Below are 14,174 nucleotides of genomic sequence, written 5' to 3' on the forward strand. Positions count from 1 at the left end.
ACTTTTCTCTCCTCATTCCCGGCTCGGTTTTACCGGGGTTTTTTTCTCCCCCGTTTTTTCACGGCAGCTCCTCCGGGAAGGGAAGGGAAGGGAAGGGAAGGGAAGGGAAGGGAAGGGAAGGGAAGGGAAGGGAAGGGAAGGGAAGGGAAGGGAAGGGAAGGGAAGGGAAGGGAAGGGAAGGGAAGGGAAGGGAAGGGAAGGGAAGGGAAGGGAAGGGAAGGGAAGGGAAGGGAAGGGAAGGGAAGGGAAGGGAAGGGAAGGGAAGGGAAGGGAAGGGAAGGGAAGGGAAGGGAAGGGAAGGGAAGGGCAGGGCGGTTCTGGCTCTGCCGTTCAGGTGGGAAGGAGCGCTCTGGGGCAGGAAAAACCCACACACAGCCCAGAAAAAGGGGAAAAAGGACGGATAAACACCCCCAGAGCACCGGGGAGCCCCCCAGGACTATCCGAGCCCCCCAGGACTGTCCAAGCCCCCCATCCCGGGCGGAGGCAGCGGGAGCCGGGGCAGAGGAGGCGCTTTGGAGAGAAGAGAGAAGAGAGAAGTGTAAATGTAAATAGGCGGTGATTGATGTGCTGCCTTTGAGCGCGGAGAAAAGCGCTATTTTCATTCAAGTGCCCAGGTCAGATGGTCACGGGAGAAGGTTGAAAGGTAGGATTTTTAATGGGATTAATATGGAGAGAGGGAGAAACGCGCGGCGTTATTGAACATTCCATAAAATAATATCGGTGTGGGGAGGGGGGGGGGGAGTGAGGGCACAACACGGGGAACCCTCGCACTGAAGGGCACCGCAAAAAAAATAATAAAAATAATAATAATAATTAAAAAAGACCCAAAAAAAAAAAAAAAAAGTTGTGTGGGTGCGTCAGGTCCCTGCTGGGAGCCATTCCTGCCCTGCAGGTGGAATCAGGCACAGGGGGGGGGAATATTCCTGCTAATCTCCGCTTTTCCCCTCCCCAATAAACTCCCTAATTGCCAGCGGGAGCACAGGCCCCGCAGACGCCCCCGAGGAGCCGCAATTTGCAGGGAAAGGTGGGGGAGCGAGAGGCCAAATCAAATAAATCCGTTTGAAGGGAAAACTCGCAGCCACGTGTAGCCCAAAAAATGCCTGGGAATTCCTGCGCTCCACGGGCACCCCGAGGGTGGAAAAACAAGATTTTTCCCAACCTCACCCGCTGGAACAGCGGCTCGAGTGTTTCCCAACTCAGTGAAATATTTCTCGACTCCCGGGACGGGCGGATTTCAGTTTGAAAACGCCGTCCCGGGTTATTTCTCGCTGTTTTTGCGGTGATTTTCTCTGCTAGAAAAGCGGGTAGAGCCGGGAGAGGATGCCCCGGTGGCGGGGAATGAAACTCACCGAGGGCTCGGAGCACCCGGGGTTTATTTTCTTGCCCAAACTCCCTTTATTCCCATCATCCAGACCCCTCCAGGGCTCGGCTCGGCAGGGAAAACAGCCCTGGAGCCGCTCGGGGATGTTTGGGGAGGGGAAAACGCTTTTGGGGAGGGGGAAAACGCTTTGGGGGCTCAAGGTTGGGGTGGGTATAGGGGGTCATGGTTTGTCTATGGGGGGTCACTGTTTGGGGTATGGGGCGGTCATGGTTTGGGAGTCATGGTTTGGGTGGGTATGGGGGGTCTGGGGTGGGTATAGGGGGGTCACGGTTTGGGTATAGGGGGGGTTTGGGTGTGGGGGGTCACGGTTTGGGGGATCACGGTTTGGGTGGGTATAGGGGGTCATAGTTGGGGTATGGGGGGGTCACGGTTTGGTTATGGGGGGTAAGGGTTTGGGTGTGGGGGGTTTGGGTGGGTGGGGGGGGGTTGGGTATGGGGGGGTCACGGTTTGGGGTGTTTGGGGGTCACGGTTTGGGTGAGTATGGGGGGTAAGGGTTTGGGTATGGGGGAGTTTGGGTATAGGGGATCATGGTTTGGTTATGGGGGGTCAAGGTTTGGGTGGGTATGGGGGGTCACGGTGGGGCGATGTTTCTACAAACGAAGGCAGCGAGAAGCGATCGAAAGGCGCCGTGTTGGGGCTGCCCCGGTTGTTCCCGGCTCTGCCCGGAGCTTTCCCCGGGCCCAGGGGGCAGCGGGGCTGGATCGCGGCTCCCGCAGCCGCCGGCGGGCACGGCAAGGCCGGGCTGAGGGGGGAAATGGCAGAAAAAAAACCCCTTAAATTAAAAAAAGATGAGAAAAATGCGGGGACAAAAAAAAATTATAAAAAGAAGAGAACGAATTTGGAGGGGCCGGTGGCGGGGTGCGCCGGCCGCGGGCTGGGCCAGGACTCGGTGCCATCCCCGGTACCGGCGGGGCCATTCCCGCAGCGGGGACGGGCGGGGGGTTGCGGGAACGGCTCTGGGAACGGGGCCCGTTTCTCCAGCTCGATTTAAACCCCGAGAGCTCCGGGAGCGGCGGGGGCCGGGGCAGAGCAGAGCAGAGCCCCGGGCGCTCCGGGGACACGCTCCCGCTCCTGTCCCGGGCTCTGTGGAGGCCTTTCTGCTGAGCCCCCGGGGAAGGAAAGGGGGTCCTGGGGCTCAGCAAAGCCCCGGAGCGAGCTGTGCCCCCGGGATCCCCCTGGGCGAGCATCCCACGGGACCGCCGGCTCCTCCAGCCCGCACCTGTTTGAGCGGGCGGCGCTTCCACGGCAATGAACGGCCCTGGAGGGAGGGAGGAAAGGGATGGATGAAGCGCCAGGAGGATTCTCGGCAAAGAGCCGGGGCCGGGATCTCTGCCCGCCGCCGGCTAAAGGGGAAAACCACTCCGATTTTCCATAGAGATTTAACAACCTGCGGGGAAAGAAGCGGCCGGGTCTCTCTATCCCCGGGGGCTGCACGGGGGGTCTGGGGGCACAGGGACCCCAATGAGCCCGGTCAGGTCTCCATCCCCCTCCAGCCCCGCCAATGGAGATCTCAGCGGGGCCTTGGGGGTCCCGCAGCTCTGGGGAGGGGGCGCTGGAGCCGCAGAATTCACAGAATTCCCGGCCGGGTTTCCCTGGCGTTTCCCAGGATGATGCTCCCAGGTGTTTTCTCCAAGGCGGGTTTGGCAAAGCCGCTCCGGGTTAAAGCGCTGCCCTGGGAGGGAACGGGAGAGGGGAAAAGGAGCTCGGAGAGATGTTTTTAACAAATATTTTCAAGCTGTAAAGAAGATTAAAACGGTTTGAGCCCGGCCGGTTTGTCCGGGCGCTGCCTCACTCCCTCCCCCTGATGAGGATTTTCTCATCAATCCCTCCTTGTTCTGCGCGCGCTTTAAACCGGGAATTATTAAACATTTTAAACCGGGAATTATTAAACATTTTAAACCGGGAATTAAACATTTTAAACCGAAAATGAAATATTTTAAAGCACGCAAGAACAAACCCCCGTGGCGGCACAAGGACGGGGTGGCTGGGAACGTCAGAGGGGATTTTCCTTCATTAATCTGGCGTTAATTAGTGAAGCCAGGGCGGGATGAGGAGCAGAATTCCTGAACTGGGAATCCCTGAGAGGAGCCGGCACAAGGGGGCGGCTCAGGACACAACGGGAGCATCATCCCCTTCACCCTGAGAGCATCTCGCCTTCTCAGCTGAAAGCCATGGAGAGGTGAAAAATAAATAATAAAAAATAAAAATAATAAAAGTTGTTGTGGTGGAAGGGAGAGGGGGATGGAGCGCTCAGGGTGTTACATCCTCTGCTCCCAGAGATGCTCGTGGAGTGATGTATTTATGCTCGCATTGGTTTAAATTAATTTATTGGGTTTTTTTTTTTTACTTGAAAAGGTTTGAGAAGCGGAGGTGAGGAAAAGGAATGGCTGCGGTTTGTATAGGGGAAAAAAAAGAAAGAAAGAAAGAAAAAAAAGAAAAAATAAAAAAGGAAAAAATTAAAAAAGAAAAGAAAAAGAAAGAAAGAAAGAAAAAATAAATAATAAAAAAGAAAAAAAGAAAAGAAAAAAAAAGAAAGAAAAAATAAAAAAGGGGAAAAAAAGAAAAGAAAAAAAGAAAGAAAAAAAAGGGAAAAAAAAGAAAAGAAAAAAAATAAAAAAGAAAAAAAGAAAAGAAAAAAGAAAAGAAAAGGAAAAAAAAGAAAAAAGAAAAGAAAAAAAAAAGAAAAAAGAAAAGAAAGAAAGAAAAAAATAAAAAAGGGAAAAAAAAAAAGAAAAAAAAAATTAAGTCATTCTTGCTGGTCCCCTTAGATACAAAATATTAATACCGCAGCACAACCTGTGCTGCATTCACCGTCCTGCACCTCTTCCCTGATATTCCACCCGCCTGTGCATTAAAACGAGCTGATCACTCTATTTTTAATATATTTTTTTCTTATTTCTAGAAGAAAACACTGGCTCCTCCGGCCATGAAAAAAAAAAAACCACACCGTGTAAATTGCCATTTCGGATTTTTCAAAAAAACACGTTCAGCCCTAAGAATTCCTCGGAATTCGTTACACTCCGCGGCGCGGGGCTGGGGCCGCCAAAGGTAAAAAAAAAAAAAAAAATATTAATTCACGTCCTAAAATGAGAAGTCTAAAAAAAAAAAAAAAAGAAAAAAAAGAAGGAAAAAAATATAAAAAAAGGGAGAGAAAAAAAAGAGAGAGAAAAAATAAAAAAGAGGAAAAAAAAAAGGAGAAAAAAAAAGAAAAAAAAGGAAAAAAAAAAAAAAGAAAAATAAAAGCACAATTTACATTTGAATATCCAACTTGAACATGATTATAATTACAATCGTCAGCCACGGAGCGCTGTTTTCTCCCAGCCGTGTAAACACAGCACTTTTCATCCTGATGGAATCGGGCAATGAAGGGAAATTAAGGAGTTATAGCAATTTATTTTATTTTTTTTTTCCTAGACGTTTGATCAAAATATTTTTACCCGGAGATCTGTTGCCAAATGAAAACATAACTGGGGAACGATGGGCGCTGTAATTCAGAGTTTTGTCATGGAAAGAGCCCAAAGCCCCGCTCTCCTCCCAGGGCGGCGCTTTCCCCTTTTCCCGCCGCTCTTTGGGGAGGTTTTCCCTGGGAAACAGGTACGGGCGAGGTGATTTTCAAATAAGCGTTTTTTCAGCTGAAATGCAGAATTGTGGAGGCACCACAACGATCTGTGTCGCCTTTTCCCTCGGAATGAACAGAAATTCCTCCTGGTAGAGCTGCCGGGGGATGCGGCGGGGCCGGGGCTCCTTCCCTTCCCATTTTCCTTCCCTTTCCCTTCCCCTTCTCCTTCCCCTTCCCCTTCTCATTTCCCTTCCCATTTTCGTTCCCTTTCCCCTTCCCTCTCCCCTTCCCCCTCCCCTTCCCCTTTCCCCTTCCCTTCCCCTTCCCCTTCTCATTTCCCTTCCCCTTCCCATTTCCCTTCTCCCCTTCCCTTCCTCTTGGCCGGGGGGACCCCCATTCCTCCCCCACAGCCCCAGCCAGGCCCATAACCCCACCCAGGCTCCGGCCAGGGGAGGATTGGCTTTAATTTAATAATAATAATAATTCAATATTTTGGGGTGATAAGGGCTGAACACCAAAGCGCCGTTTGATGCTCTGTTGGGATGATGAGATTTCCCTTCTCGCTATGGGGGTCACTGCCGTCCCCTGGAGGGTGTCCCATCACTGTCCCCTCACTGTCCCATCACTGTCCCCATCATCGTCCCCTCACTGTCCCACCATTGTCCCCTCCTTCTGCTGCCCCTGGGGGGGCGGGATGGGGCTCAGACCCCAAAGAGCTGCCCAAACCCCCAAGGGGACACCCAACGGGACACCCAAAGGGGACATTCAAAGGGACACCCAAGGGACACCCAAGGGAGGCCCCCGCAGGTTCCGCCCCTGTTTTATTCCCTCTCCCCCTCTAAGCACGGCTCCGCCTGGATAATTATTACCTATTAATTGAGTTCAGGACCTTTTGAACGAGGAGCCCGAGCCAGCCCAGCCCAGCCCAGAGCCCGACAGGGAGTCCCGACAGGGGGCGGATTTTGGGGCGGGGGGAGAGCAAAGGAGGGACAAAAATTCATTAAGTGAAAATCATAGAAATTACAGAGCCAGGGGGTTGTTTCTGAAGCATCTTTAGGAGCTGAGGGGGGATAGGGGCGATGCAAAGGAGGGACAAAAAATTCATTAAGGGAAAATTATAGAGCCAGGGGGTTGTTTCTGAAGCACCTTTAGGAGCTCAGGGGGAGATAAGGGACAAAAATCCATCAGGTGAAAATTATAGAAATTACAGAGGCAGGGGTTTGTTTGAGAGGCACCTTTGGGAGATAAGGGAGACGCAAAGGAGGGACAAAAATCCATCAGGTGAAAATTATAGAAACATCAGAACGAGGGGTTTGTTTCAGAGGCACTTTTAGGAGCTGAGCGGGGGATAAAGGGGATGCAAAGGAAGGAAAAAATTCATTAAGGGAAAATTATAGAAATTACAGAGCCAGGGCACCTTTGGGAGCTGAGGGGAGATAAGGGGGATGCAAAGGAAGGAAAAAAATTCATTAGGTGACAATTATAGAAATTACGGAGCCAGGGCACCTTAGGGAGCTGAGGGGGGATAAAGGCGATGCAAACGAGGGACAAAAAAAAAAATCATTAGGTGACAATTATAGAAATTACAGAGCCAGGAGGTTTGTTTCAGAGGCACCTTTGGGTGCTGAGGGAGATAAGGGCGATGCAAAGGAGGGACAAAAAAATCATTAGGTGAAAATTATAGAAATTACGGAGACAGGGGGTTGTTTCAGAGGCACCTTTGGGAGCTGGGGGGAGATAAGGGGGAGATAAGGGGGAGATAAGGGGGAGATAAGGGGGGATAAGGGGGAGATAAGGGGGGATAAGGGGTCCCCGGACAAGGTGAGGAGGGGTCTCAGTCTCCCCCCAGAGCAGCTCCATCCTCTCCCTTATCTTTCCTCCCTTATCCACCTCCCAATTAAAGCTCCCCAGTCGCCCCCAGGCTGATTTGCATGCAGGGGACCCGGCTCAAAGATGCGAACTGATTGTCTCCTCCCAGAACTGGACATTTCTCTCTTCAGTTCCCACTTGAAAGAAGTTTTTGGAACAGCATTCAGAGAGTGTCCGAACGAACAAAACCTTCCCCTTCGCTCGGGAGAGAAATCCGGTGTATTCAATGCAGGGCATATTCTCAGAAGTTGCAGATTTGGGTTTAAAGGCGGTTATTGTTCGTGGTTTTTTTCCCCTGAAACTTCTTTATATTTTATTTTTTTTTTCTTCTCTCTCAGACCGCCTGCAAAGGATTATTAAAATAAAAACATCATAGAGCGTTTTTTCCTTCTTTTTTTATTTTTTTTTCCTTTATTGTTTGGAATTACTTTTCTAGAGGATTTTTCCAAGCCTCCCCTCCACCCCGCCAGTCATAATTAAGAACATTTATTTATTATTATTCCCTTAACAAACAGAAAAAATAAAGACTCAACCCCTTCTCCGAACGCTCATTTTTTTTTTTCTTTAAACACCAACAACGCTCTAAAATCGGAAACATTTCCCTGTTCCCCAAAACACCTGAGAACATTCCCGGGGCCGGACAGAGGTTTTTCTCCTACAAAACAAATTAACAAATTAACGCGGGGAGGTTTTGATACCAGGAGCAGAAAATAAATCCCAAATTCTTACTGGGTTTGGTGGGGAAAAAAACAACAAAATAACCTGTTTACAAGGTACGGGTTCTCTGCCTTCAACCAGGCGGAGTTTTATTTTTTTCAGGATTAAAAGATGGGCTGAGGATGTGAAACTCCTTTGGGGAAGGCGATAAAGTGCAAAAAGCCGGTGGCAACTCATTCCTGATTAACTCCTTTTTTTTTATTTAATTTTTTTCTTTATAAAGAGGCGGAATGGAAGCGAACAGGGACCCGAACAGGGACACGAACATATTTTATTCATTTAATACAAAGCGGCTCCTTAAAAAAAAAAAAAAAAAAAAAAAAAAAAAAAAAAAAAAGGCAAATAACTCAGGGAAAAGCAAAAAGCTGATGGGGTGTGAGGTGATGTGGGGAAGGCACCGGGCAGAGGGAGGGGCCAGCCCAACCCCTGGGACCCCCCAAACCCCCTGGGGACCCCCCAAATCCCCGCTGACCTTCCAGGCGGGATCAGTGCAATGCTGAGAGCACAAAGAGCTCCTGTGCTCATAACCAGAGATGGGAAACTATTTACGGGACTCTCTCCCAGTGGCTGGTCCATCACTAGAGAAAAAAAAAAAAATAAATAAAATATTTTTAACCGCAGGGAACCAAGAGTTCATGTAGATTTACAAACGAGGGCTCGCTGGAGAAAGTAACTGTAAGAACATGTGTTTAAAAAAAAAAAAAAAAAAAAAAAAAAGGCAGCAGAAAGAATTCCACGGATTTCCATGAGAGGTGGGACCGCATCCAGGAGGAATGAGTCAACTCCATTCCTGGGGCAGAGCTGGCCAGGCTGGGGAGAATTTCCAGCCTTGGGAATTTCCAGCCTTGGGATCACCTCGTGTCCTCCCTCTCCAGGCTCTGCTGTGCCACTGACAACATCCTAAATGTGCCCATGGCTGAGTGGGGATTCTTTTTAAATAAGGCTTTTAATCCCAGGGAAATAATAATGTTTTGGGAAATAATGTTTTGGGAAATATGTTCTCCCCACCCTCCTCGGTGTCATAATGGCTGAACGGGAACTATATTTAAAAAATGGCTTTTAATCCCTGGGAAATAATAATGTTTTGGGAAATAATGTTTGGGAAATAATGTTTTGGGAGATAATGTTTGGGAGATAATGTTTTGGGAAATATGTTCTCCCCACCTTCCTCGGTGTCATAATGGCTGAGTGGGAATTATTTTTAAAAAATGGCTTTTAATCCCTGAGAAATAATAATGTTTTGGGAGATAATGCTTTGGGGAATATGTTCTCCCCGTCCCCGGTGTCACATCAGTTACAGGTAAATTCTGAGCCCAAAAGCCTCTTGCACACGGGACAGAAACATCCCAGGGGGGACAGGACAGCTCAGAGCTCAAAAAGGTGAAAGACAAAATTTACACATCACAGGGATCCATCCCTCTGTCCTGGCTGCTAAACCCCATTTCTCCTTTCCCCACAATCTCGGGGTTGAGGTTTTGGTTTGGAGGGAGGAGGTGAAAACTCTTGAAGCCACTGGGATGTTTCTTCCCCAGGTCCCTCCTCCCAGGGCAGGGGACTCTGTTCACCCCTCCTAGGAGTGAGCAGAGGGTTGAATTGAGAGAAAAACCTTTCTCTACTCATAAATACACATTTATTTTGTTTTTTTTCTTTTCATAGGTGGAAGAACAAACTGCCAGGGCAGGGGGATTCTGCTCACCCACCCCCAGGAACGAGCAAAGGGTTGAATTGAGAGAAAAAAACCTTTCTCCACTCATAAATACACATTTATTCATTCATTTATCTATTTATTTATTTATTTATTTATTTATTTATTTTGTGGTGTGTTTTATTGTTTGGTTTGTTTTTTCTTTGTTTGTTTTTGGTTTTGGTTTGGTTTGGTTTTTGTTTTTTGGGGAGTTTCTTTTGGGTTTTTTTGTTGTGTTTTTTTTACAGGTGGAAGAACAAACTGCCAGGGCAGAGGGACTCTGCTCACTCTCCCAGGAATGAGCAGAAGGTGGAATTGAGAGAAAAAACCTTCCTTCACTCATAAATACACTTTTTTTTTTTAATTTTTTATATATATATAAAATTTTTTTGTTTTTTTACAGGTGGAAGAACAAACTGCCAGGGCAGGGAAACTCTGCTCAGGAGCAGAGAGGGTTGAATTGAGAGAAAAACCCTTCTCTATTCATAAATACACATTCATTGTGGGTTTTTGCTTTTTTTTTTTTTTACAGGTGGAAGAACAAACTTTTTGTCCCTTTCAGAGATTTGGGTTAAAACAGCAACGGGCCAAACACTGTCAGAGTTCTGCTCTTTGCCTTCAGACACCCCAAATTTCACATGGACCCTCCCAGCACTTCACTAACACAAAAACAACACATCAAACATCCAGCAGGGAGCTCATCACTCTTCTCCACCTCTCTGGTGGCTTTTTTAGCCCAAAAATTGGCCAAATGAGCCCCACAGGAGCACCACAATTCACAATTTCTCTGTGAGGTGCAGCCTGTGACAAGCTCATCAATGAGCAGCTCAAAAACCAAGTGTGGTTAGAAAATGAAATGCAAATATATACAAACCAGCCCCTGGTTCCTGTGGATGTAAATGCCTGCCCGGCTCAGGAGGGCTGTTTTCCAGCCAGCTTTCCAAGCAGAGCAGCCCTGGCACTGCTCTATCTACAATTGTGCCATTTATCAGCCCACCTCGCCCCAGCCCTGGTTCCTGCAGTGACTCATGTTCCACTGGGTTATTCCTGGGGAGATTTGGGCTAAAACAGAGCAAAGAGCTGAATTTTGGGGGGAAGGAATGGCCCAGTTGGGAAAGCAGCAGACACTCTCACTATTCCTTGTCAAAACAAAAACAAAAACAAAAACAAAAACAAAAACAACAAAACAAACAAACAAACAAACAAACAAAAAACCCAAACCAAAAAAACCCAAACCAAACAAAAAAAACCAAAACAAAACAAAAAACCAAAAAAAAAACACCAAAAAAAAAAAAAAACCACACCAAAACAACCCAAAAACAAACAAAAAAAAAACTCAACAAACACCCCAAACTGAGGACACTGATTTATTGATTTACAGCCTGTGTGGGAGAAAGGCTTTTACAGTTGGCATTAAAATAAAATATTACACTGACAGCTGGGTCAAACGAATGTCTGGAGGAATAATTCTGGCTCAGGTTGTGGATGCTCCATCCCTGGAAGTGCCCAAGGCCAGGCTGGATGGAGCTCTGAGCAATCTGGGATTGTGGAAGGTGTCCCTGCCCTGCCCATGGAGTGGGATGAGCTTTAAGGTCCCTTCCAACCCAGACCAGTCTGGGATTCCATGCTGGGAGAAGGAAATAAAGCTTCTGAATAAAGGATGAAGTGATTTATAAAAGAGCAGCACAGCAAGCTGCAAACTCAAAGCCAATTTGACAAGAAGGGATGTCCTGTTTTATCAGCCCTTCCCCTTAAAATCCTGTTTGTTCATTTTCTGTGCCCAAGCTGCCCCACTCTGCTGCTGGAAAAGCATCTTCCAGACCTCCCTGGTGAAAAAACACAGGAGTAAAACACACTAGAGGTGTGAGCAGGTGGCTTTTATCCTCCCTGCAGTAACAAAGCTGTGCAGGATGCTGGGACAGAGAACAAACCCCCCTAAAGAGCAGAGAGAGCCCAGGCAGGCACATCCCACACACACACACTCAGCTGTCCTGACAGACACCTCCAGACCTCCTCATGTTCCTGTTGGAGTCCAGGACATCCCTCTGGGCACCTTGGGAAGTCACAGACCTCGGTAGAGAGGCCTGGGACCAGAAAAAGAGGGTTTGAGGTCTGTGTAGGAGGGTCTGGGGTCGGTGCAGGGGGGTCTGGGGTCTGTGCAGGGGGGTTTGGGGTCTGCCCAGGGGGTCTGGGGTCTGTCCAGGGGGTCTGGGGTCTGTGCAGGGGGGTCTGGGGTCTGCCCAGGGGGGTTTGCCTGGCACAGAGCCCAGGAGGACACAGGCTTTGATTTTGGTCCATGAGAAAAACATCCAACAGAGAGAAGAATTGCAAGTCACAAATGTGTGACAGAGAGCAGTGTAGTTATCACCAGGTAGAAGATTTTGTAGTTTTGGATTTTTAGAATGTAGATGAAAAGGGACAAGGTGGAGATTTCAGGGCAGTGCTCTGGGTTCTTCTTCTTCTCCCTTGGCATCCATTGTCTGCAGTGACGTGGGCACAAAGCAGCTTCAGTGGATTGGGGCAAAGTAGAAATGACCCTTCTAGTCCAGGTGATAGACATTGGCACAGAATTGTAAACAATGGGTACGGAGTGATCTGTATAAGAGGTAGTGACCTCCCGTCACAGGGGGAGTCCCCTCGTGTCCAGGCTGCTGTGAACACCTTGGCCAGACACAGAGAATTGTAAGATAAGAACTAATAAACAACGCAAGAAACCAGAAAACCAAGACCTTGAGACTCCTCATCCTCCTCGCCCTGCACCAAACACAGAGACACAGAGTCAGACTTTAAATCCTTCAGAGGTCAGGAGGGAAAATCACTCCCTCAGACCCAAATGAACCACCACCAGCCTTGGAATCTCGGGTGAGAGAAAAAACCAGAATTAAACCCGAGATGTTCCCGTTTTGGATCCTGACACACATCAGGAGCTGCTTCACTGCCCCCAGCTCTGGGTTTGCTCCCTTGGCACGGGGGAAGTGGGGAAATGGTTTAGTTCCTCTGAATTATAAAGTTAAATAGAGAGAACTGAGGAGCTCTGTGAAAAATAACGGAGTGAGATCATCCATGCAATGACTTTAATACCTTCAGGGAGGTTCTCTGTGTGACCTGGGGCCACTCTGGCTGTCCCAGGGGTGGCTCAGTGACCCAGCACTCCCCCCATGCCCCATTTCCACAGCAGAGTCTCAGATCCCTCATTCCATAAACCCACAGATTCCCCTCAATAAATGGCCCAAAGAAGAGCAGCTCCAACATCTGCCCATTCACAGAGCCCCAGCCTGGTTGGGGTTGGAAGGGACCTTAAATCCCAACCCAGCCCTGCCATGGGCAGGGACTGCAGTGTTTTCCATAGACAGCAGGGACAAGGAGCTCTGCAGAGCTGAGATGTTCTAGAAACAAGGGCTTTATTACAAGGGTCGTGGGTAAAAAGGGCTTTGCCTTCAGCCACCAGCCTGGGCTGGAGGGAACCCCAAAGAGAGAGGGAGAGAGAGAGATAGAAGAGAGCTGAGGAGTAGAAACGGGGTAACAGCAGGGGAAAAGCGTGGGGAGAAAACAGGAGCAAGAGAGAGAGAGGGGAAGAGAGGGGCAAAGCAAGAGAGGGCAAGAGAAGAGAGCGATCACCTTGTTCCAATCCATTCTATCTCTTTTTGTGTTGAATGTTCTAATTTACAGTGACCAACCCATGCAAGATACAAAACCTACAAACTTTGCATGCAGCCTATAAGAAATACTACATTACCATGTCATTTTATATTCTAAACTCTAAAGACTGCTTTTCTTATGTACTTGTTCCCTGATGCCTTTGGCAGGGTGGAAAGGGGCTACATTCCTGACTCCTTTTGTTTTCCTGTCCTTCAACCCATCTCCAGCTCATCACCATCTTCCTGCCTGCCATGCTCACATCTCAGAGCTGCCCTCCATTTCTATTTCCCTCACAGGTTTTACATCTCCAGTATTTCTTACCATACAATCATATCCATAAGTCCTTCCTGCCCCATCTTTCCCAACAAGGGACACCTCCCACTGTCCCAGGTTCCTCCAAACCCTGCCCAGCCTCACCTTGGACACTCCCAGCTGTTTGGGTGCACCATAAGGGACTGCCCTGCTTCATATGGGGAACTTATTTGCTATAAAATCATTACTAAAAGCTTTTAAACTCCTTTGTTAAGCAACTCAGAATGTGACTCAATTCCAGATCACACTCACTGGACATTTGGAAGGGAAGTTGAGTCACAGTCAGTGATTCTTGTCACAAAGCTCAGCAGAGGGAACCATCCAGGCAGTGAAACATTTGAGTCTGAATTAGTGTCAGCCACTAAATCTGGGCTGGCAGAGCACAACAAGGGTTAAAGGATGACTGGGGAATAGTAAAATGGAAAAAAAAAATCAAAATTTCAGCAAGGGCATGAGCTGCCATTGTCCCCAACTTGTTTTTTAAACAGTTTGGAGTTGCAGCTCTTTTGGGGCTGACACTGAGCTCTGTGAAAGCCCTGGCAGCAAAGCAGGTCAGAATTCTGCTCAATAACCACCCCAAACTTTAATGTTCTACAGATGGACCTGGTTATCACCACCACCTTCACCAGGAAAGGGAAAACCATCACTTTTTTTAAAGACACCCAAAATTCTGCATTTTACTATGAAGAAATAGAAATCAAGATGTGTTGGCAGCATTGTCATTCACCAAACAAAAAAAAAAATATTTACATTTCCCCCTCGCATTAAACACAAACTGATATGAAATCGTTCATTTTATCACTCAGGTTGTTGGAAAGGCCAAAAAATTCTGACCATTTCTCCACTTTCTCACTGCTCCTACAAGCAGACATTCCACGAGGAAATTCTGGATGTTTCTGTATTAATAAAACTCCCAGATTTATCATACATCTGGTACAGATCTCTGGGAAATACAACCTCAGGTATATAAACTGTCCCAAAGCCACAGAAGTAAGAGATGATCTATTAAAGA

The 14,174-nt window shown here is 47.9% G+C and overlaps 1 long non-coding RNA gene across 3 annotated transcripts; it reads left to right on the plus strand.

Moving 5' to 3' along the window:
- The first annotated feature begins 275 nt into the window (after positions 1–275).
- LOC310917953 lies at positions 276–8,627 on the plus strand. Of its 3 annotated transcripts, none has more exons than XR_014591530.1 (3): positions 276–643; positions 4,285–5,090; positions 6,879–8,627. It is a non-coding gene; the product is annotated as an uncharacterized lncRNA (long non-coding RNA). The 3 variants fall into 3 exon arrangements; XR_014591531.1 differs by having other exon boundaries at positions 6,920–8,627; XR_014591532.1 differs by lacking the exon at positions 6,879–8,627 and having other exon boundaries at positions 4,285–4,430; positions 4,797–5,190.
- Positions 8,628–14,174: the final 5,547 nt, after the last annotated feature.

The sequence above is a fragment of the Zosterops lateralis genome, assembly GCF_965231275.1.
Source record: "Zosterops lateralis genome assembly, chromosome: 22".
In the NCBI taxonomy this organism is placed as follows: Eukaryota; Metazoa; Chordata; class Aves; order Passeriformes; family Zosteropidae; genus Zosterops; species Zosterops lateralis.